At 48.1% G+C, this 21,626-nt stretch overlaps 12 non-coding genes and 2 pseudogenes across 12 annotated transcripts; all 14 read left to right on the top strand.

Moving 5' to 3' along the window:
• The first annotated feature begins 443 nt into the window (after window positions 1–443).
• Window positions 444–521, top strand: LOC141220727 (U2 spliceosomal RNA; annotated as a pseudogene).
• A 5,564-nt stretch (window positions 522–6,085) lies between these two features.
• Window positions 6,086–6,279, top strand: LOC141220661 (U2 spliceosomal RNA). The gene has a single exon (XR_012288866.1). It is a non-coding gene; the product is annotated as a U2 spliceosomal RNA (small nuclear RNA).
• A 1,115-nt stretch (window positions 6,280–7,394) lies between these two features.
• On the top strand, window positions 7,395–7,585 carry LOC141220517 (U2 spliceosomal RNA). Its single transcript, XR_012288724.1, has one exon. It is a non-coding gene; the product is annotated as a U2 spliceosomal RNA (small nuclear RNA).
• Window positions 7,586–8,700: 1,115 nt separating this feature from the next.
• Window positions 8,701–8,891, top strand: LOC141220516 (U2 spliceosomal RNA). Its single transcript, XR_012288723.1, has one exon. It is a non-coding gene; the product is annotated as a U2 spliceosomal RNA (small nuclear RNA).
• Window positions 8,892–10,006: 1,115 nt separating this feature from the next.
• Window positions 10,007–10,197, top strand: LOC141220633 (U2 spliceosomal RNA). The gene has a single exon (XR_012288838.1). It is a non-coding gene; the product is annotated as a U2 spliceosomal RNA (small nuclear RNA).
• Window positions 10,198–11,312: 1,115 nt separating this feature from the next.
• LOC141220607 (U2 spliceosomal RNA) lies at window positions 11,313–11,503 on the top strand. The gene has a single exon (XR_012288812.1). It is a non-coding gene; the product is annotated as a U2 spliceosomal RNA (small nuclear RNA).
• Window positions 11,504–12,618: 1,115 nt separating this feature from the next.
• On the top strand, window positions 12,619–12,809 carry LOC141220515 (U2 spliceosomal RNA). The gene has a single exon (XR_012288722.1). It is a non-coding gene; the product is annotated as a U2 spliceosomal RNA (small nuclear RNA).
• Window positions 12,810–13,924: 1,115 nt separating this feature from the next.
• Window positions 13,925–14,040, top strand: LOC141220739 (U2 spliceosomal RNA; annotated as a pseudogene).
• Window positions 14,041–14,564: 524 nt separating this feature from the next.
• LOC141220646 (U2 spliceosomal RNA) lies at window positions 14,565–14,750 on the top strand. Its single transcript, XR_012288851.1, has one exon. It is a non-coding gene; the product is annotated as a U2 spliceosomal RNA (small nuclear RNA).
• A 1,115-nt stretch (window positions 14,751–15,865) lies between these two features.
• Window positions 15,866–16,056, top strand: LOC141220514 (U2 spliceosomal RNA). Its single transcript, XR_012288721.1, has one exon. It is a non-coding gene; the product is annotated as a U2 spliceosomal RNA (small nuclear RNA).
• A 1,114-nt stretch (window positions 16,057–17,170) lies between these two features.
• On the top strand, window positions 17,171–17,361 carry LOC141220513 (U2 spliceosomal RNA). The gene has a single exon (XR_012288720.1). It is a non-coding gene; the product is annotated as a U2 spliceosomal RNA (small nuclear RNA).
• A 1,115-nt stretch (window positions 17,362–18,476) lies between these two features.
• LOC141220512 (U2 spliceosomal RNA) lies at window positions 18,477–18,667 on the top strand. The gene has a single exon (XR_012288719.1). It is a non-coding gene; the product is annotated as a U2 spliceosomal RNA (small nuclear RNA).
• A 1,115-nt stretch (window positions 18,668–19,782) lies between these two features.
• LOC141220613 (U2 spliceosomal RNA) lies at window positions 19,783–19,973 on the top strand. Its single transcript, XR_012288818.1, has one exon. It is a non-coding gene; the product is annotated as a U2 spliceosomal RNA (small nuclear RNA).
• A 1,109-nt stretch (window positions 19,974–21,082) lies between these two features.
• Window positions 21,083–21,273, top strand: LOC141220510 (U2 spliceosomal RNA). The gene has a single exon (XR_012288717.1). It is a non-coding gene; the product is annotated as a U2 spliceosomal RNA (small nuclear RNA).
• The last annotated feature ends 353 nt before the right edge of the window (window positions 21,274–21,626 follow it).

Raw genomic sequence — 21,626 nt, 5'->3', positions numbered from 1 at the left:
GAATGTGGCAATGGAACGCTGGCTGCGCGTGTCATAATAGGCTCTGAGCCTTTATATACCTGTGCACAGCAGCAGCCACCTTCAGTCTGCTGCTGGACAGCCAGCAGCAGCAGCAGCAGGAGAGGTATGTAATCAGGAGCCCTCCTGCTAAGGGTAGACAGCTGCTCGTTCCACCCCACCCCCCGCCTTAATTGGTTCTCCTCCCTTCCAACGGTGTTGAGGCGGGTGGGAACAGCAGGGGGTGAAGGTGCTGTGTTTAAAGAGGTGGAGTTATGCAGATCTAAAACGCGTGGATTGCAGCAGCAGCAAGCCGAAAAGTGCAGGCATGTAAGGGATCTAGAGGTTGACAACATGTCTTCTTAACGGGAGTCCAGGAGCTCATCTCCACAAATGGACTTTTCAGGATCCTTGGGTGGCTCCGTAGTTTGAAACCAATTCTGGTTATCGCTTCTCGGCCTTTTGGCTAAGATCAAGTGTAGTATCTGTTCTTTTAAAAACACAAGAGCTACGATCTACACTTGACGAGAGCGATCGAACTCGGAAGGAGAAGAGCTTCGGAGCCCAGCTGACATCGGAGAACGAAGGCGGATATCGGTGGGAGGAAGAAGCTCTAAAGAATCCAGAAGAAGACGAAGACTCGGAGAAGAATCGGGCTGTCCTGTGGAATCTTCGAGGAAGAAAATCATCGAGACAAAGACCTTTCGGGGAATTTGTCCAGAACACGACGGGAGAAGAATCTGCATAGCTCCACCCATTCCGGGAAGAGTTCCAGATCCAGCTCCAAGAAGTAACTGCAGGAGGAAAGCCATGGCAAGCGCTGCGAGGAAGGCCGAAAAGAAGAGCCTGGAGCTGGGGACAGCCAGGAGGGCCCAGCCAGGAGCCGATTCTGACCCCAAGGACTCTGCCTCCACGACTGGCCAGCAGAAGGGACCCCAGAAGCCCCGCCACGAAGCTCCAGCCCTGGAGCCATGGATGCGGCAGACGGTGGCCCTGAAGCTGAAGGAAGTGGATGGGAGGGTGCCGGACATGTCCTCGGACGTGTTCTGCCAGAAGATGCTGCTGGATCGAGGCTTCTCCAGGTCGGACACCCTCAGCATCCAGACCTTCTTGACGGGGATCTTCTTCGTCACCTTCGCCACTGTGAACACCTGCAGGAGGTTCTGGGAAATGGTAAGCGCAAAAGGACCGGATAATTCTTTCTCTGCCTTTACAGGTAGCTGCCCTATCCAGAGGGATGAAAGGAGGATCACGGTCTCCATGCGCAACCCGCACACCCCAGGCCAAGACATCTGTACCTTCCTGAGACGCTTCTGTTTGGTTGTGAAGGAACCCTCTCACATCCTGAATGGACTCGGCTTCTGGACAGGTAAGTGGTCGGTGACCGTTAGACTTCACAGGGACCTGGCGTACTCAGACGGACTTCGGCACCTGCCCCCGACATTCTCCCTGGGCAACTCCTACGGCCTCATCTATTACCCGGACATGCCGCGGAACTGCAGGAGATGCGGCAAGAACGGCCACGAGATGAAGGACTGCAAGGAGGATGCCTGCAGGATTTGTCGAGTGACGGGACACAGCTCGAAGGACTGCCCGAAGAAGACGTCCTGCAACCTGTGTGGGCTGGCGGCTCATCTGTACAAGGATTGCCCCAGGCGTGAGAGATCCTGGGCATCGGTGGTTGCGACGACCCCAGCTATGGAGGACAAGGCCCCGACGACCAGGCCTGTGAAGGTCAAGGACGCGACGACCAAGGCCCCAGCGGCCAAGGCCGAGACGACCAAGGCCAAAGCGGTCAAGGAGTCGGTGGCCAAAGCCCCAGCGATGGTCCCAGCAGCTCCGAAGCAGAAGAAAAAGTCAAAGGAGGGTAAGAGTTCTGTCACCCCTCTCTCGATCCCTCCCCCTGCCACCCCCGTCCAATCCCCCCCCACCCCGGCCACCCCTGCTGAGGATTCCACTTCCTCTTCCTCCTCCCCCTACTCCTCAGCAGGTGTCCTTTCCCCTGCCCCGGCAGCCACTCTCCCTCCCCAGACCATGGTAGCGGTGGAATTAACCTTTCCTCCACCCACCGCTATCTATTCCGAGGAGGATTTTCCCCTTCTTGTCTCCCCAGTTCCAACCCGGGGAAAGAGGAAGGTGGAGGACAGCCCTGCTACTGAATCCTCCAAAAAGAAGATTCTGGATTTCGTAGGCGAAAAGGAGGATACCCTCCCTGAGCCAGAAGAGATGGAGCACATGGTTGAGACCCTGGTGGCCGAGCCAGAAGAGGAGGAACTGGTGGTCGCCGAGATCGAGGCCGCGCTGCTTGACCAGATGGAGGAAGAGGGCCTGCTGGTGATCCCGTCACCAGCAGTCAACACCGACGAGGGACCACCCGACCGGAGTGGTAACTAAGGTGTATTGCCTGCGCTAACTTTTTCTTTTTTCCCTACATGATGGCTAATATTAACTTATTTTCCATTAATGTCAGGAGCATCAAGGACAAGTTCAGACGTCAGACTATTTATGCCTTCCTTACTTCCCAGTTGTGTGATGTTTATATGTTGCAGGAATGTTCCCTTCCCTCCTCTAGGTCCTTCAAACATCTGGCCAGGGAGTGGTCCCACGGTCCATCCTACTGGTCCGGTGGGGGTGACTGCAAGTCTGCGGGGGTCGCAATTCTGATCAGGGGGGGCGCATTCACGCTTGAGTCCGTCCAGGAGCTCATCTGCGGCAGGGCTCTTGTTGTAGATGGCAACTGGGCGGGAGAACCTGTCAGGTTCATCAACGTGTATGCGTCCCCACTGAAGAATGAGCGTTTGGAGCTTTTCCAGACCCTGCGGCTTCAGCTTGCCACCACCAGGACCTTAGTGATGGCCGGGGATTTCAACTGCCCCATCGAGGAGGACGGTCGTAGTTCTGGCACATCTGCCAAGTTGGACATCACGTCCAAGCTGCTCATCGAGATGGTAACCGAGGCCTCTCTTCAGGACGTGGTGGGCTCCATGGGGAGAGGCTCCACGAACTATTCGTGGAGCCGACCCGATGGCTCACTCCGCTCCAGGATTGACTTTGTGTTCACCTCTCGGGCAGTCAGGCAGAGTAGGCACTCGATGGTCTCCTGCTTCTTCTCCGACCACAGAGCCATTCACTTACAAGGTGTCCTCGGCGACGGTTTTCCGTCCGGCCCCGGCTCCTGGAAGCTGAATTGTGCTCTGCTGGCTCAGGATGAAGTCGTGGAGGAGCTGAGAGCAGCCTACGCAATGTGGCAGTCCTACAAGGGTAGCTTCCAAACAGTCTCTGATTGGTGGGAATATGTTAAACTTGAGTTTCGCTGTTTCTTTCAGGCCAAGGGTCGACAACAGGCGTGTGAGAAGAGGAGGGACTTCAGAGGGCTGCAGCGCGAGCTGCGGTCGCTGCAGGACCTTCTTCACTGCGGCTGGGACGTGAGGGAGGAGCTGGAGGAGACCAAGAAGAGCCTGAAAAGGCACTTTGAGGAGGAGTCCAAGCGAATCATCTTCCGTTCCAAAGTGGAGAATCTGGAGAAGGGTGAGAAATGTAACTCATTCTTTTTCAGGAAACTTCATGCCGGTCACACGCCCCTGAACGAGCTGCGAGACGAGAGCGGAAACATGCGACGTGGGAAGGAGGACGTGATGAGGGTCGTCAGCGACTTCTACAGCGAACTCTACTCCCACAAGACTACCGACCCCGATGCTGCTGATAAGTTCCTGTCAGGTATCACTAACCATCTTGATCCTGCAGGCACGGCAGCCTTGGACAAACCTCTGATGGTGGGCGAATTGCTCTCTGCCGCTAAATCCTTTAGGACCGGCAGGACCCCGGGCAGTGATGGTCTTCCAGCGGAGCTCTATGTAGCGCTGGGAGACCTCATCTGTCCGGACCTGTTGGACCTGTACGAGGAGATGGTGGTGGAGGGTAGAATGCCTCCATCTTTGAGGGAAGGAATGGTCACGATCCTGTACAAGCGGAAGGGAGAGAGGTGCGACCTGAGGAATTGGCGTCCCATCACTCTGCTCAACGTGGACTACAAGATCCTGGCCAAGACGATGGCGACACGACTTAAGACGGTCATCGGACGGATCATCCACCCGGACCAGACCTGCGGCATCCCTGGACGTCGCATCGCAGACAGCCTCGCTCTCATGCGGGACACGGTCGAGTACATCAAGGTCCGCCGCGCACACGCGGCCCTGGTCTCCTTGGATCAGGAGAAGGCCTTCGACCGGGTTTCCCACGAGTTCATGGGCCGAGCTCTGCACCGGTTAGGTTTGGGTAACATGTTTTGTTCGTATGTCCGTCTGATGTATTTTGATATCCACAGCTCGGTGTTGGTGAACGGCTGGAAGACTGACCCCTTCCCTGTCCTCTCTGGGGTCAGACAAGGCTGCCCTCTATCACCTCTTCTTTTTGTTTGTGTTATAGAACTCTTCGCAGAGGCTATCCGGCAGAATGGAGAGATCAGAGGGATCACCGCACCGGGTCCGGGACGACACGAGGTCAAGTGCTCGCTCTACATGGACGACGTCACCGTCTTCTGCGCTGATCGTGGTTCAGTCGACGCCCTCGTCCAGACGTGTGAGAGGTTCGGCCGGGCTTCAGGGGCCAAAGTCAACTGCAGGAAGTCGGAAGCCATGCTCTTCGGGGATTGGCAGCCGGCCTCCTCCGCCCCCTTCCCCTTCAACATTCAACCGGATTTCCTCAAGGTGCTGGGAGTCTGGTTCGGGAAGGAAGGAGCGGCCCTCAAGTCCTGGCAAGAACGCTTGGCCAAGGTGAAGCAACGGATCGGACTCTGGAGCCTCAGACACCTCACTTGTGAGGGTAAGGCACTCATCCTGCGTAATGAGGTCCTGCCCGTCTTGCAGTACACGGCGCAGGCCTGGCCCCCACACGTCACTGTGTGCAGGGCCATTACCAGGACAGTGTTTCACTTTGTCTGGGGATCCAAGATGGACAGAGTCAGGCGGGCCGTCATGTACAAGGAGCCTCGCAAGGGTGGGAAGGGCGTTCCAGATATCCCCACCCTCCTGCGATCCTCTTTTGTGTGTGATTGTGTCCGCCGGACTTTGCAAGTCAAGAATGGCTCCGCGGGCAGGTCCATGTCTCGCTTCTTCCTGCTTCCTCTTTGGAGGCGACTCGGCTGGGACAAGTGGGACAGCTCCTTCCCCTACAACTGGACGACGCCATGGTTCTACGGAGACGTCGTTCGATTTGTGGGGGAGCATCAACTGGAGGGACTCAAGCCCGACTTGTGGAAGCCCAAAACTATCCACAAGCTAATCAGAGCCAAGGATGACGTGGAGAACATCACAGGACTTCACCAGGACACGCTGGAGACTGTGTGGACAAATGTGTCGTCTGACAGGCTGACCAACGGGCACAAGGACTTGTCGTGGATGGCGATTCAGGGCGGACTGCCCGTCCGGTCATTCATGCATGCCCGGAACCTGTGCAAGACCCGGTACTGCCCAAGGTGCCCCTTCGTGGAGGAAACATCTTTGCACACTTTTTGGGACTGCGGATTTGCACAGCGCCTATTGACTGCACTTGAGGACGACCTGAGGAACTCTGTCCCCAGGGCGAGCCTATCGCACCATTCTGTGCTTTACGGACTCTTCCCTGGGGTTCATACCGTCGGAGCCATCCAGGAGGCTTGGCGCCTTATGAACTGCTTCAAGGATGCCGTTTGGGTCGCCAGGAACCGGCTCATCTTGAGGAGGGAGAGGATGTCCATCCAGGACTGCCGCAGGCTGATCCACAGCCTGCTCAGAGACTATTCCATCATGGACGGTCCGGAGGACGAGGACGAGGACTAAACCCCTCCTCCCCCTCTCCCCTTATGTGTCTTGTCTTTCAATAAAGCTTCGGGCCTGTGATTTTCCCCTCCCCATCCCCTTTTTCCCAATCCCCATCCCTTATCACGGTTCGTCGTACTGTATTGATTGACATGCTTTTTCTTTCAGATTGAGTGTTTTGTGTAGCATAGGGGTGTGATGTGTCTAGTTAGTGCGTCGTATCCTCATGCTATGTAAATATGATGTAGAATTCTGTGTGTACTGGGCTGCGGCACTGTACACTGTCTGTTAACTTATTTTTTGTGCTAATAAAAGATATATTCAATCAAAAAAATCTGTTCTTATCAGTTTAATATCTGATACGTCCCCTATCTGGGGACCATATATTAAATGGATTTTTAGAACAGGGAGATGGAAAAAGAGCTTGCTCTGTCCACTCCACGCATTGACCTGGTATTGCAGTATCTCCAGGACCGGTGCACCCCTTCTTTAATGCAGTTTCTAAAATCAGAAAGAATTGAATTCAATGTTTTTTGTTCATTTTGCTTGTTTGTCGGATTTTGGGATGGACTCTTTGGCTTTGCTTTTCTTCTCCTCATTGGATTTTTCATGTTCAAAGTTGCAGAAGCCAGATTACAACCTCATTTTGGTTCAACTTCAGCAACTGTGCATTGCATTGCCATGTAATGTGATGCAATGCTATCTTTCTAGCTCTCCCTTTTTACTTCCTTTTGGATAAACAGACATATTAGGCAAGCATTTTGGAGCTTTCACCTAAATAACTACAGGTGGTGAGATAAGCTGCACAATATAATTGACCTTTCAGTATATTGTTGCACACACACCATCTATTTAGCAAATGCCCTTGTTATCAACAGCAGCCTTTTAAACTCACCTGAGCTAACAGGTATGTGCGCTGGTTACTCTGCTGCGCTTAAAATTTCTTTTTTGGTTTGCTACAATGCCTTTTCTGAAACGTTGTCTCCTTCTGCTGGAACACTGACTTCTTTCATTTAATGCCTGCAGACTATAAAAGAGAACCCAACCCAAAAAGTTTGGTTGATTAGTCTGTGGCATTCTGTTAAACTGTTGCTTATGGCGGTCTCTGTGAGCTTCTCAGCGACATTCAGCCAGCCAGGTATCCTGCCTGCAGTAGATGGAATGTGGCAATGGAACGCTGGCTGCGCGTGTCATAATAGGCTCTGAGCCTTTATATACCTGTGCACAGCAGCAGCCACCTTCAGTCTGCTGCTGGACAGCCAGCAGCAGCAGCAGCAGGAGAGGTATGTAATCAGGAGCCCTCCTGCTAAGGGTAGACAGCTGCTCGTTCCACCCCACCCCCCGCCTTAATTGGTTCTCCTCCCTTCCAACGATGTTGAGGCGGGTGGGAACAGCAGGGGGTGAAGGTGCTGTGTTTAAAGAGGTGGAGTTATGCAGATCTAAAACGCGTGGATTGCAGCAGCAGCAAGCCGAAAAGTGCAGGCATGTAAGGGATCTAGAGGTTGACAACATGTCTTCTTAACGGGAGTCCAGGAGCTCATCTCCACAAATGGACTTTTCAGGATCCTTGGGTGGCTCCGTAGTTTGAAACCAATTCTGGTTATCGCTTCTCGGCCTTTTGGCTAAGATCAAGTGTAGTATCTGTTCTTATCAGTTTAATATCTGATACGTCCCCTATCTGGGGACCATATATTAAATGGATTTTTAGAACAGGGAGATGGAAAAAGAGCTTGCTCTGTCCACTCCACGCATTGACCTGGTATTGCAGTATCTCCAGGACCGGTGCACCCCTTCTTTAATGCAGTTTCTAAAATCAGAAAGAATTGAATTCAATGTTTTTTGTTCATTTTGCTTGTTTGTCGGATTTTGGGATGGACTCTTTGGCTTTGCTTTTCTTCTCCTCATTGGATTTTTCATGTTCAAAGTTGCAGAAGCCAGATTACAAGCTCATTTTGGTTCAACTTCAGCAACTGTGCATTGCATTGCCATGTAATGTGATGCAATGCTATCTTTCTAGCTCTCCCTTTTTACTTCCTTTTGGATAAACAGACATATTAGGCAAGCATTTTGGAGCTTTCACCTAAATAACTACAGGTGGTGAGATAAGCTGCACAATATAATTGACCTTTCAGTATATTGTTGCACACACACCATCTATTTAGCAAATGCCCTTGTTATCAACAGCAGCCATTTAAACTCACCTGAGCTAACAGGTATGTGCGCTGGTTACTCTGCTGCGCTTAAAATTTCTTTTTTGGTTTGCTACAATGCCTTTTCTGAAACGTTGTCTCCTTCTGCTGGAACACTGACTTCTTTCATTTAATGCCTGCAGACTATAAAAGAGAACCCAACCCAAAAAGTTTGGTTGATTAGTCTGTGGCATTCTGTTAAACTGTTGCTTATGGCGGTCTCTGTGAGCTTCTCAGCGACATTCAGCCAGCCAGGTATCCTGCCTGCAGTAGATGGAATGTGGCAATGGAACGCTGGCTGCGCGTGTCATAATAGGCTCTGAGCCTTTATATACCTGTGCACAGCAGCAGCCACCTTCAGTCTGCTGCTGGACAGCCAGCAGCAGCAGCAGCAGGAGAGGTATGTAATCAGGAGCCCTCCTGCTAAGGGTAGACAGCTGCTCGTTCCACCCCACCCCCCGCCTTAATTGGTTCTCCTCCCTTCCAACGGTGTTGAGGCGGGTGGGAACAGCAGGGGGTGAAGGTGCTGTGTTTAAAGAGGTGGAGTTATGCAGATCTAAAACGCGTGGATTGCAGCAGCAGCAAGCCGAAAAGTGCAGGCATGTAAGGGATCTAGAGGTTGACAACATGTCTTCTTAACGGGAGTCCAGGAGCTCATCTCCACAAATGGACTTTTCAGGATCCTTGGGTGGCTCCGTAGTTTGAAACCAATTCTGGTTATCGCTTCTCGGCCTTTTGGCTAAGATCAAGTGTAGTATCTGTTCTTATCAGTTTAATATCTGATACGTCCCCTATCTGGGGACCATATATTAAATGGATTTTTAGAACAGGGAGATGGAAAAAGAGCTTGCTCTGTCCACTCCACGCATTGACCTGGTATTGCAGTATCTCCAGGACCGGTGCACCCCTTCTTTAATGCAGTTTCTAAAATCAGAAAGAATTGAATTCAATGTTTTTTGTTCATTTTGCTTGTTTGTCAGATTTTGGGATGGACTCTTTGGCTTTGCTTTTCTTCTCCTCATTGGATTTTTCATGTTCAAAGTTGCAGAAGCCAGATTACAACCTCATTTTGGTTCAACTTCAGCAACTGTGCATTGCATTGCCATGTAATGTGATGCAATGCTATCTTTCTAGCTCTCCCTTTTTACTTCCTTTTGGATAAACAGACATATTAGGCAAGCATTTTGGAGCTTTCACCTAAATAACTACAGGTGGTGAGATAAGCTGCACAATATAATTGACCTTTCAGTATATTGTTGCACACACACCATCTATTTAGCAAATGCCCTTGTTATCAACAGCAGCCTTTTAAACTCACCTGAGCTAACAGGTATGTGCGCTGGTTACTCTGCTGCGCTTAAAATTTCTTTTTTGGTTTGCTACAATGCCTTTTCTGAAACGTTGTCTCCTTCTGCTGGAACACTGACTTCTTTCATTTAATGCCTGCAGACTATAAAAGAGAACCCAACCCAAAAAGTTTGGTTGATTAGTCTGTGGCATTCTGTTAAACTGTTGCTTATGGCGGTCTCTGTGAGCTTCTCAGCGACATTCAGCCAGCCAGGTATCCTGCCTGCAGTAGATGGAATGTGGCAATGGAACGCTGGCTGCGCGTGTCATAATAGGCTCTGAGCCTTTATATACCTGTGCACAGCAGCAGCCACCTTCAGTCTGCTGCTGGACAGCCAGCAGCAGCAGCAGCAGGAGAGGTATGTAATCAGGAGCCCTCCTGCTAAGGGTAGACAGCTGCTCGTTCCACCCCACCCCCCGCCTTAATTGGTTCTCCTCCCTTCCAACGGTGTTGAGGCGGGTGGGAACAGCAGGGGGTGAAGGTGCTGTGTTTAAAGAGGTGGAGTTATGCAGATCTAAAACGCGTGGATTGCAGCAGCAGCAAGCCGAAAAGTGCAGGCATGTAAGGGATCTAGAGGTTGACAACATGTCTTCTTAACGGGAGTCCAGGAGCTCATCTCCACAAATGGACTTTTCAGGATCCTTGGGTGGCTCCGTAGTTTGAAACCAATTCTGGTTATCGCTTCTCGGCCTTTTGGCTAAGATCAAGTGTAGTATCTGTTCTTATCAGTTTAATATCTGATACGTCCCCTATCTGTGGACCATATATTAAATGGATTTTTAGAACAGGGAGATGGAAAAAGAGCTTGCTCTGTCCACTCCACGCATTGACCTGGTATTGCAGTATCTCCAGGACCGGTGCACCCCTTCTTTAATGCAGTTTCTAAAATCAGAAAGAATTGAATTCAATGTTTTTTGTTCATTTTGCTTGTTTGTCAGATTTTGGGATGGACTCTTTGGCTTTGCTTTTCTTCTCCTCATTGGATTTTTCATGTTCAAAGTTGCAGAAGCCAGATTACAAGCTCATTTTGGTTCAACTTCAGCAACTGTGCATTGCATTGCCATGTAATGTGATGCAATGCTATCTTTCTAGCTCTCCCTTTTTACTTCCTTTTGGATAAACAGACATATTAGGCAAGCATTTTGGAGCTTTCACCTAAATAACTACAGGTGGTGAGATAAGCTGCACAATATAATTGACCTTTCAGTATATTGTTGCACACACACCATCTATTTAGCAAATGCCCTTGTTATCAACAGCAGCCTTTTAAACTCACCTGAGCTAACAGGTATGTGCGCTGGTTACTCTGCTGCGCTTAAAATTTCTTTTTTGGTTTGCTACAATGCCTTTTCTGAAACGTTGTCTCCTTCTGCTGGAACACTGACTTCTTTCATTTAATGCCTGCAGACTATAAAAGAGAACCCAACCCAAAAAGTTTGGTTGATTAGTCTGTGGCATTCTGTTAAACTGTTGCTTATGGCGGTCTCTGTGAGCTTCTCAGCGACATTCAGCCAGCCAGGTATCCTGCCTGCAGTAGATGGAATGTGGCAATGGAACGCTGGCTGCGCGTGTCATAATAGGCTCTGAGCCTTTATATACCTGTGCACAGCAGCAGCCACCTTCAGTCTGCTGCTGGACAGCCAGCAGCAGCAGCAGCAGGAGAGGTATGTAATCAGGAGCCCTCCTGCTAAGGGTAGACAGCTGCTCGTTCCACCCCACCCCCCGCCTTAATTGGTTCTCCTCCCTTCCAACGGTGTTGAGGCGGGTGGGAACAGCAGGGGGTGAAGGTGCTGTGTTTAAAGAGGTGGAGTTATGCAGATCTAAAACGCGTGGATTGCAGCAGCAGCAAGCCGAAAAGTGCAGGCATGTAAGGGATCTAGAGGTTGACAACATGTCTTCTTAACGGGAGTCCAGGAGCTCATCTCCACAAATGGACTTTTCAGGATCCTTGGGTGGCTCCGTAGTTTGAAACCAATTCTGGTTATCGCTTCTCGGCCTTTTGGCTAAGATCAAGTGTAGTATCTGTTCTTATCAGTTTAATATCTGATACGTCCCCTATCTGGGGACCATATATTAAATGGATTTTTAGAACAGGGAGATGGAAAAAGAGCTTGCTCTGTCCACTCCACGCATTGACCTGGTATTGCAGTATCTCCAGGACCGGTGTACCCCTTCTTTAATGCAGTTTCTAAAATCAGAAAGAATTGAATTCAATGTTTTTTGTTCATTTTGCTTGTTTGTCGGATTTTGGGATGGACTCTTTGGCTTTGCTTTTCTTCTCCTCATTGGATTTTTCATGTTCAAAGTTGCAGAAGCCAGATTACAAGCTCATTTTGGTTCAACTTCAGCAACTGTGCATTGCATTGCCATGTAATGTGATGCAATGCTATCTTTCTAGCTCTCCCTTTTTACTTCCTTTTGGATAAACAGACATATTAGGCAAGCATTTTGGAGCTTTCACCTAAATAACTACAGGTGGTGAGATAAGCTGCACAATATAATTGACCTTTCAGTATATTGTTGCACACACACCATCTATTTAGCAAATGCCCTTGTTATCAACAGCAGCCTTTTAAACTCACCTGAGCTAACAGGTATGTGCGCTGGTTACTCTGCTGCGCTTAAAATTTCTTTTTTGGTTTGCTACAATGCCTTTTCTGAAACGTTGTCTCCTTCTGCTGGAACACTGACTTCTTTCATTTAATGCCTGCAGACTATAAAAGAGAACCCAACCCAAAAAGTTTGGTTGATTAGTCTGTGGCATTCTGTTAAACTGTTGCTTATGGCGGTCTCTGTGAGCTTCTCAGCGACATTCAGCCAGCCAGGTATCCTGCCTGCAGTAGATGGAATGTGGCAATGGAACGCTGGCTGCGCGTGTCATAATAGGCTCTGAGCCTTTATATACCTGTGCACAGCAGCAGCCACCTTCAGTCTGCTGCTGGACAGCCAGCAGCAGCAGCAGCAGGAGAGGTATGTAATCAGGAGCCCTCCTGCTAAGGGTAGACAGCTGCTCGTTCCACCCCACCCCCCGCCTTAATTGGTTCTCCTCCCTTCCAACGGTGTTGAGGCGGGTGGGAACAGCAGGGGGTGAAGGTGCTGTGTTTAAAGAGGTGGAGTTATGCAGATCTAAAACGCGTGGATTGCAGCAGCAGCAAGCCGAAAAGTGCAGGCATGTAAGGGATCTAGAGGTTGACAACATGTCTTCTTAACGGGAGTCCAGGAGCTCATCTCCACAAATGGACTTTTCAGGATCCTTGGGTGGCTCCGTAGTTTGAAACCAATTCTGGTTATCGCTTCTCGGCCTTTTGGCTAAGATCAAGTGTAGTATCTGTTCTTATCAGTTTAATATCTGATACGTCCCCTATCTGGGGACCATATATTAAATGGATTTTTAGAACAGGGAGATGGAAAAAGAGCTTGCTCTGTCCACTCCACGCATTGACCTGGTATTGCAGTATCTCCAGGACCGGTGCACCCCTTCTTTAATGCAGTTTCTAAAATCAGAAAGAATTGAATTCAATGTTTTTTGTTCATTTTGCTTGTTTGTCGGATTTTGGGATGGACTCTTTGGCTTTGCTTTTCTTCTCCTCATTGGATTTTTCATGTTCAAAGTTGCAGAAGCCAGATTACAAGCTCATTTTGGTTCAACTTCAGCAACTGTGCATTGCATTGCCATGTAATGTGATGCAATGCTATCTTTCTAGCTCTCCCTTTTTACTTCCTTTTGGATAAACAGACATATTAGGCAAGCATTTTGGAGCTTTCACCTAAATAACTACAGGTGGTGAGATAAGCTGCACAATATAATTGACCTTTCAGTATATTGTTGCACACACACCATCTATTTAGCAAATGCCCTTGTTATCAACAGCAGCCTTTTAAACTCACCTGAGCTAACAGGTATGTGCGCTGGTTACTCTGCTGCGCTTAAAATTTCTTTTTTGGTTTGCTACAATGCCTTTTCTGAAACGTTGTCTCCTTCTGCTGGAACACTGACTTCTTTCATTTAATGCCTGCAGACTATAAAAGAGAACCCAACCCAAAAAGTTTGGTTGATTAGTCTGTGGCATTCTGTTAAACTGTTGCTTATGGCGGTCTCTGTGAGCTTCTCAGCGACATTCAGCCAGCCAGGTATCCTGCCTGCAGTAGATGGAATGTGGCAATGGAACGCTGGCTGCGCGTGTCATAATAGGCTCTGAGCCTTTATATACCTGTGCACAGCAGCAGCCACCTTCAGTCTGCTGCTGGACAGCCAGCAGCAGCAGCAGCAGGAGAGGTATGTAATCAGGAGCCCTCCTGCTAAGGGTAGACAGCTGCTCGTTCCACCCCACCCCCCGCCTTAATTGGTTCTCCTCCCTTCCAACGGTGTTGAGGCGGGTGGGAACAGCAGGGGGTGAAGGTGCTGTGTTTAAAGAGGTGGAGTTATGCAGATCTAAAACGCGTGGATTGCAGCAGCAGCAAGCCGAAAAGTGCAGGCATGTAAGGGATCTAGAGGTTGACAACATGTCTTCTTAACGGGAGTCCAGGAGCTCATCTCCACAAATGGACTTTTCAGGATCCTTGGGTGGCTCCGTAGTTTGAAACCAATTCTGGTTATCGCTTCTCGGCCTTTTGGCTAAGATCAAGTGTAGTATCTTTTGAAAAGGCAGTTTTGTCCTTGGGCTGCCCTAGTAAATTGATGCATATTACACACTGGTTTGGTGCACTTGTTAGTACGCCAGGTGGCTCATAGAGTTATCTGATGGAAAACATGGCTCTCCAGGATCGAAGTCACTAGGCTGGGTAAGTGTGAGGGCTTTGGAGCAATGTGCCCCAGGAGTAGGCGCCCTGGTGGGAGTCCAAGCTTACTGGGACTGGGAACCCCAGAAAGACTTGGCTTCGTAGCACGCCGCACCTTTGCCAATCATACTTTCTGAGCAACCCCCCCTATTCCTGGCCTCCGGGCTAGGAAGGGGAATTTTTATAAACCCGGTCGGAGGTCCGGTCAGCTTTGGGCTGAGAAACCAACACAGGCTCCAGCTCCACTAGGGTGGCAGCCTAGATGGAAGCTGGGAGCACGAAAACGGCTCTTCTCCGGCTTCGGCTAGGGAGAGCATCGGAGATCCCTGACCCTCGCTGTGGCCTTCTGGCTCGGAGGGATGGGGATGGTTTATTGGGGACCCTCTCCTCCGGGAAGGGTCCACATGAATCCTCGCCTCGTGCGCTGTTTTGGTGTGACTTCGGTCACATTTTTCAGTGCCTTGGATGCAGCTTCAATCAAAAAAAAAATCTGTTCTTATCAGTTTAATATCTGATACGTCCCCTATCTGGGGACCATATATTAAATGGATTTTTAGAACAGGGAGATGGAAAAAGAGCTTGCTCTGTCCACTCCACGCATTGACCTGGTATTGCAGTATCTCCAGGACCGGTGCACCCCTTCTTTAATGCAGTTTCTAAAATCAGAAAGAATTGAATTCAATGTTTTTTGTTCATTTTGCTTGTTTGTCAGATTTTGGGATGGACTCTTTGGCTTTGCTTTTCTTCTCCTCATTGGATTTTTCATGTTCAAAGTTGCAGAAGCCAGATTACAACCTCATTTTGGTTCAACTTCAGCAACTGTGCATTGCATTGCCATGTAATGTGATGCAATGCTATCTTTCTAGCTCTCCCTTTTTACTTCCTTTTGGATAAACAGACATATTAGGCAAGCATTTTGGAGCTTTCACCTAAATAACTACAGGTGGTGAGATAAGCTGCACAATATAATTGACCTTTCAGTATATTGTTGCACACACACCATCTATTTAGCAAATGCCCTTGTTATCAACAGCAGCCTTTTAAACTCACCTGAGCTAACAGGTATGTGCGCTGGTTACTCTGCTGCGCTTAAAATTTCTTTTTTGGTTTGCTACAATGCCTTTTCTGAAACGTTGTCTCCTTCTGCTGGAACACTGACTTCTTTCATTTAATGCCTGCAGACTATAAAAGAGAACCCAACCCAAAAAGTTTGGTTGATTAGTCTGTGGCATTCTGTTAAACTGTTGCTTATGGCGGTCTCTGTGAGCTTCTCAGCGACATTCAGCCAGCCAGGTATCCTGCCTGCAGTAGATGGAATGTGGCAATGGAACGCTGGCTGCGCGTGTCATAATAGGCTCTGAGCCTTTATATACCTGTGCACAGCAGCAGCCACCTTCAGTCTGCTGCTGGACAGCCAGCAGCAGCAGCAGCAGGAGAGGTATGTAATCAGGAGCCCTCCTGCTAAGGGTAGACAGCTGCTCGTTCCACCCCACCCCCCGCCTTAATTGGTTCTCCTCCCTTCCAACGGTGTTGAGGCGGGTGGGAACAGCAGGGGGTGAAGGTGCTGTGTTTAAAGAGGTGGAGTTATGCAGATCTAAAACGCGTGGATTGCAGCAGCAGCAAGCCGAAAAGTGCAGGCATGTAAGGGATCTAGAGGTTGACAACATGTCTTCTTAACGGGAGTCCAGGAGCTCATCTCCACAAATGGACTTTTCAGGATCCTTGGGTGGCTCCGTAGTTTGAAACCAATTCTGGTTATCGCTTCTCGGCCTTTTGGCTAAGATCAAGTGTAGTATCTGTTCTTATCAGTTTAATATCTGATACGTCCCCTATCTGGGGACCATATATTAAATGGATTTTTAGAACAGGGAGATGGAAAAAGAGCTTGCTCTGTCCACTCCACGCATTGACCTGGTATTGCAGTATCTCCAGGACCGGTGCACCCCTTCTTTAATCAGTTTCTAAAATCAGAAAGAATTGAATTCAATGTTTTTTGTTCATTTTGCTTGTTTGTCGGATTTTGGGATGGACTCTTTGGCTTTGCTTTTCTTCTCCTCATTGGATTTTTCATGTTCAAAGTTGCAGAAGCCAGATTACAAGCTCATTTTGGTTCAACTTCAGCAACTGTGCATTGCATTGCCATGTAATGTGATGCAATGCTATCTTTCTAGCTCTCCCTTTTTACTTCCTTTTGGATAAACAGACATATTAGGCAAGCATTTTGGAGCTTTCACCTAAATAACTACAGGTGGTGAGATAAGCTGCACAATATAATTGACCTTTCAGTATATTGTTGCACACACACCATCTATTTAGCAAATGCCCTTGTTATCAACAGCAGCCTTTTAAACTCACCTGAGCTAACAGGTATGTGCGCTGGTTACTCTGCTGCGCTTAAAATTTCTTTTTTGGTTTGCTACAATGCCTTTTCTGAAACGTTGTCTCCTTCTGCTGGAACACTGACTTCTTTCATTTAATGCCTGCAGACTATAAAAGAGAACCCAACCCAAAAAGTTTGGTTGATTAGTCTGTGGCATTCTGTTAAACTGTTGCTTATGGCGGTCTCTGTGAGCTTCTCAGCGACATTCAGCCAGCCAGGTATCCTGCCTGCAGTAGATGGAATGTGGCAATGGAACGCTGGCTGCGCGTGTCATAATAGGCTCTGAGCCTTTATATACCTGTGCACAGCAGCAGCCACCTTCAGTCTGCTGCTGGACAGCCAGCAGCAGCAGCAGCAGGAGAGGTATGTAATCAGGAGCCCTCCTGCTAAGGGTAGACAGCTGCTCGTTCCACCCCACCCCCCGCCTTAATTGGTTCTCCTCCCTTCCAACGGTGTTGAGGCGGGTGGGAACAGCAGGGGGTGAAGGTGCTGTGTTTAAAGAGGTGGAGTTATGCAGATCTAAAACGCGTGGATTGCAGCAGCAGCAAGCCGAAAAGTGCAGGCATGTAAGGGATCTAGAGGTTGACAACATGTCTTCTTAACGGGAGTCCAGGAGCTCATCTCCACAAATGGACTTTTCAGGATCCTTGGGTGGCTCCGTAGTTTGAAACCAATTCTGGTTATCGCTTCTCGGCCTTTTGGCTAAGATCAAGTGTAGTATCTGTTCTTATCAGTTTAATATCTGATACGTCCCCTATCTGGGGACCATATATTAAATGGATTTTTAGAACAGGGAGATGGAAAAAGAGCTTGCTCTGTCCACTCCACGCATTGACCTGGTATTGCAGTATCTCCAGGACCGGTGCACCCCTTCTTTAATGTAGTTTCTAAAATCAGAAAGAATTGAATTCAATGTTTTTTGTTCATTTTGCTTGTTTGTCAGATTTTGGGATGGACTCTTTGGCTTTGCTTTTCTTCTCCTCATTGGATTTTTCATGTTCAAAGTTGCAGAAGCCAGATTACAAGCTCATTTTGGTTCAACTTCAGCAACTGTGCATTGCATTGCCATGTAATGTGATGCAATGCTATCTTTCTAGCTCTCCCTTTTTACTTCCTTTTGGATAAACAGACATATTAGGCAAGCATTTTGGAGCTTTCACCTAAATAACTACAGGTGGTGAGATAAGCTGCACAATATAATTGACCTTTCAGTATATTGTTGCACACACACCATCTATTTAGCAAATTCCCTTGTTATCAACAGCAGCCTTTTAAACTCACCTGAGCTAACAGGTATGTGCGCTGGTTACTCTGCTGCGCTTAAAATTTCTTTTTTGGTTTGCTACAATGCCTTTTCTGAAACGTTGTCTCCTTCTGCTGGAACACTGACTTCTTTCATTTAATGCCTGCAGACTATAAAAGAGAACCCAACCCAAAAAGTTTGGTTGATTAGTCTGTGGCATTCTGTTAAACTGTTGCTTATGGCGGTCTCTGTGAGCTTCTCAGCGACATTCAGCCAGCCAGGTATCCTGCCTGCAGTAGATGGAATGTGGCAATGGAACGCTGGCTGCGCGTGTCATAATAGGCTCTGAGCCTTTATATACCTGTGCACAGCAGCAGCCACCTTCAGTCTGCTGCTGGACAGCCAGCAGCAGCAGCAGCAGGAGAGGTATGTAATCAGGAGCCCTCCTGCTAAGGGTAGACAGCTGCTCGTTCCACCCCACCCCCCGCCTTAATTGGTTCTCCTCCCTTCCAACGGTGTTGAGGCGGGTGGGAACAGCAGGGGGTGAAGGTGCTGTGTTTAAAGAGGTGGAGTTATGCAGATCTAAAACGCGTGGATTGCAGCAGCAGCAAGCCGAAAAGTGCAGGCATGTAAGGGATCTAGAGGTTGACAACATGTCTTCTTAACGGGAGTCCAGGAGCTCATCTCCACAAATGGACTTTTCAGGATCCTTGGGTGGCTCCGTAGTTTGAAACCAATTCTGGTTATCGCTTCTCGGCCTTTTGGCTAAGATCAAGTGTAGTATCTGTTCTTATCAGTTTAATATCTGATACGTCCCCTATCTGGGGACCATATATTAAATGGATTTTTAGAACAGGGAGATGGAAAAAGAGCTTGCTCTGTCCACTCCACGCATTGACCTGGTATTGCAGTATCTCCAGGACCGGTGCACCCCTTCTTTAATGTAGTTTCTAAAATCAGAAAGAATTGAATTCAATGTTTTTTGTTCATTTTGCTTGTTTGTCAGATTTTGGGATGGACTCTTTGGCTTTGCTTTTCTTCTCCTCATTGGATTTTTCATGTTCAAAGTTGCAGAAGCCAGATTACAAGCTCATTTTGGTTCAACTTCAGCAACTGTGCATTGCATTGCCATGTAATGTGATGCAATGCTATCTTTCTAGCTCTCCCTTTTTACTTCCTTTTGGATAAACAGACATATTAGGCAAGCATTTTGGAGCTTTCACCTAAATAACTACAGGTGGTGAGATAAGCTGCACAATATAATTGACCTTTCAGTATATTGTTGCACACACACCATCTATTTAGCAAATGCCCTTGTTATCAACAGCAGCCTTTTAAACTCACCTGAGCTAACAGGTATGTGCGCTGGTTACTCTGCTGCGCTTAAAATTTCTTTTTTGGTTTGCTACAATGCCTTTTCTGAAACGTTGTCTCCTTCTGCTGGAACACTGACTTCTTTCATTTAATGCCTGCAGACTATAAAAGAGAACCCAACCCAAAAAGTTTGGTTGATTAGTCTGTGGCATTCTGTTAAACTGTTGCTTATGGCGGTCTCTGTGAGCTTCTCAGCGACATTCAGCCAGCCAGGTATCCTGCCTGCAGTAGATGGAATGTGGCAATGGAACGCTGGCTGCGCGTGTCATAATAGGCTCTGAGCCTTTATATACCTGTGCACAGCAGCAGCCACCTTCAGTCTGCTGCTGGACAGCCAGCAGCAGCAGCAGCAGGAGAGGTATGTAATCAGGAGCCCTCCTGCTAAGGGTAGACAGCTGCTCGTTCCACCCCACCCCCCGCCTTAATTGGTTCTCCTCCCTTCCAACGGTGTTGAGGCGGGTGGGAACAGCAGGGGGTGAAGGTGCTGTGTTTAAAGAGGTGCAGTTATGCAGTTCTAAAACGCGTGGATTGCAGCAGCAGCAAGCCGAAAAGTGCAGGCATGTAAGGGATCTAGAGGTTGACAACATGTCTTCTTAACGGGAGTCCAGGAGCTCATCTCCACAAATGGACTTTTCAGGATCCTTGGGTGGCTCCGTAGTTTGAAACCAATTCTGGTTATCGCTTCTCGGCCTTTTGGCTAAGATCAAGTGTAGTATCTGTTCTTATCAGTTTAATATCTGATACGTCCCCTATCTGGGGACCATATATTAAATGGATTTTTAGAACAGGGAGATGGAAAAAGAGCTTGCTCTGTCCACTCCACGCTTTGACCTGGTATTGCAGTATCTCCAGGACCGGTGCACCCCTTCTTTAATGCAGTTTCTAAAATCAGAAAGAATTGAATTCAATGTTTTTTGTTCATTTTGCTTGTTTGTCGGATTTTGGGATGGACTCTTTGGCTTTGCTTTTCTTCTCCTCATTGGATTTTTCATGTTCAAAGTTGCAGAAGCCAGATTACAAGCTCATTTTGGTTCAACTTCAGCAACTGTGCATTGCATTGCCATGTAATGTGATGCAATGCTATCTTTCTAGCTCTCCCTTTTTACTTCCTTTTGGATAAACAGACATATTAGGCAAGCATTTTGGAGCTTTCACCTAAATAACTACAGGTGGTGAGATAAGCTGCACAATATAATTGACCTTTCAGTATATTGTTGCACACACACCATCTATTTAGCAAATGCCCTTGTTATCAACAGCAGCCTTTTAAACTCACCTGAGCTAACAGGTATGTGCGCTGGTTACTCTGCTGCGCTTAAAATTTCTTTTTTGGTTTGCTACAATGCCTTTTCTGAAACGTTGTCTCCTTCTGCTGGAACACTGACTTCTTTCATTTAATGCCTGCAGACTATAAAAGAGAACCCAACCCAAAAAGTTTGGTTGATTAGTCTGTGGCATTCTGTTAAACTGTTGCTTATGGCGGTCTCTGTGAGCTTCTCAGCGACATTCAGCCAGCCAGGTATCCTGCCTGCAGTAGATGGAATGTGGCAATGGAACGCTGGCTGCGCGTGTCATAATAGGCTCTGAGCCTTTATATACCTGTGCACAGCAGCAGCCACCTTCAGTCTGCTGCTGGACAGCCAGCAGCAGCAGGAGAGGTATGTAATCAGGAGCCCTCCTGCTAAGGGTAGACAGCTGCTCGTTCCACCCCACCCCCCGCCTTAATTGGTTCTCCTCCCTTCCAACGGTGTTGAGGCGGGTGGGAACAGCAGGGGGTGAAGGTGCTGTGTTTAAAGAGGTGGAGTTATGCAGATCTAAAACGCGTGGATTGCAGCAGCAGCAAGCCGAAAAGTGCAGGCATGTAAGGGATCTAGAGGTTGACAACATGTCTTCTTAACGGGAGTCCAGGAGCTCATCTCCACAAATGGACTTTTCAGGATCCTTGGGTGGCTCCGTAGTTTGAAACCAATTCTGGTTATCGCTTCTCGGCCTTTTGGCTAAGATCAAGTGTAGTATCTGTTCTTATCAGTTTAATATCTGATACGTCCCCTATCTGGGGACCATATATTAAATGGATTTTTAGAACAGGGAGATGGAAAAAGAGCTTGCTCTGTCCACTCCACGCATTGACCTGGTATTGCAGTATCTCCAGGACCGGTGCACCCCTTCTTTAATGCAGTTTCTAAAATCAGAAAGAATTGAATTCAATGTTTTTTGTTCATTTTGCTTGTTTGTCGGATTTTGGGATGGGCTCTTTGGCTTTGCTTTTCTTCTCCTCATTGGATTTTTCATGTTCAAAGTTGCAGAAGCCAGATTACAAGCTCATTTTGGTTCAACTTCAGCAACTGTGCATTGCATTGCCATGTAATGTGATGCAATGCTATCTTTCTAGCTCTCCCTTTTTACTTCCTTTTGGATAAACAGACATATTAGGCAAGCATTTTGGAGCTTTCACCTAAATAACTACAGGTGGTGAGATAAGCTGCACAATATAATTGACCTTTCAGTATATTGTTGCACA

This window comes from Phyllobates terribilis, unplaced genomic scaffold (genome assembly GCF_046119375.1).
Source record: "Phyllobates terribilis strain yellow unplaced genomic scaffold, ASM4611937v1 Scaffold_298__1_contigs__length_2340664, whole genome shotgun sequence".
Lineage (NCBI taxonomy): Eukaryota > Metazoa > Chordata > Amphibia > Anura > Dendrobatidae > Phyllobates > Phyllobates terribilis.
This window is presented reverse-complemented; position numbering and strand designations above follow the sequence as displayed.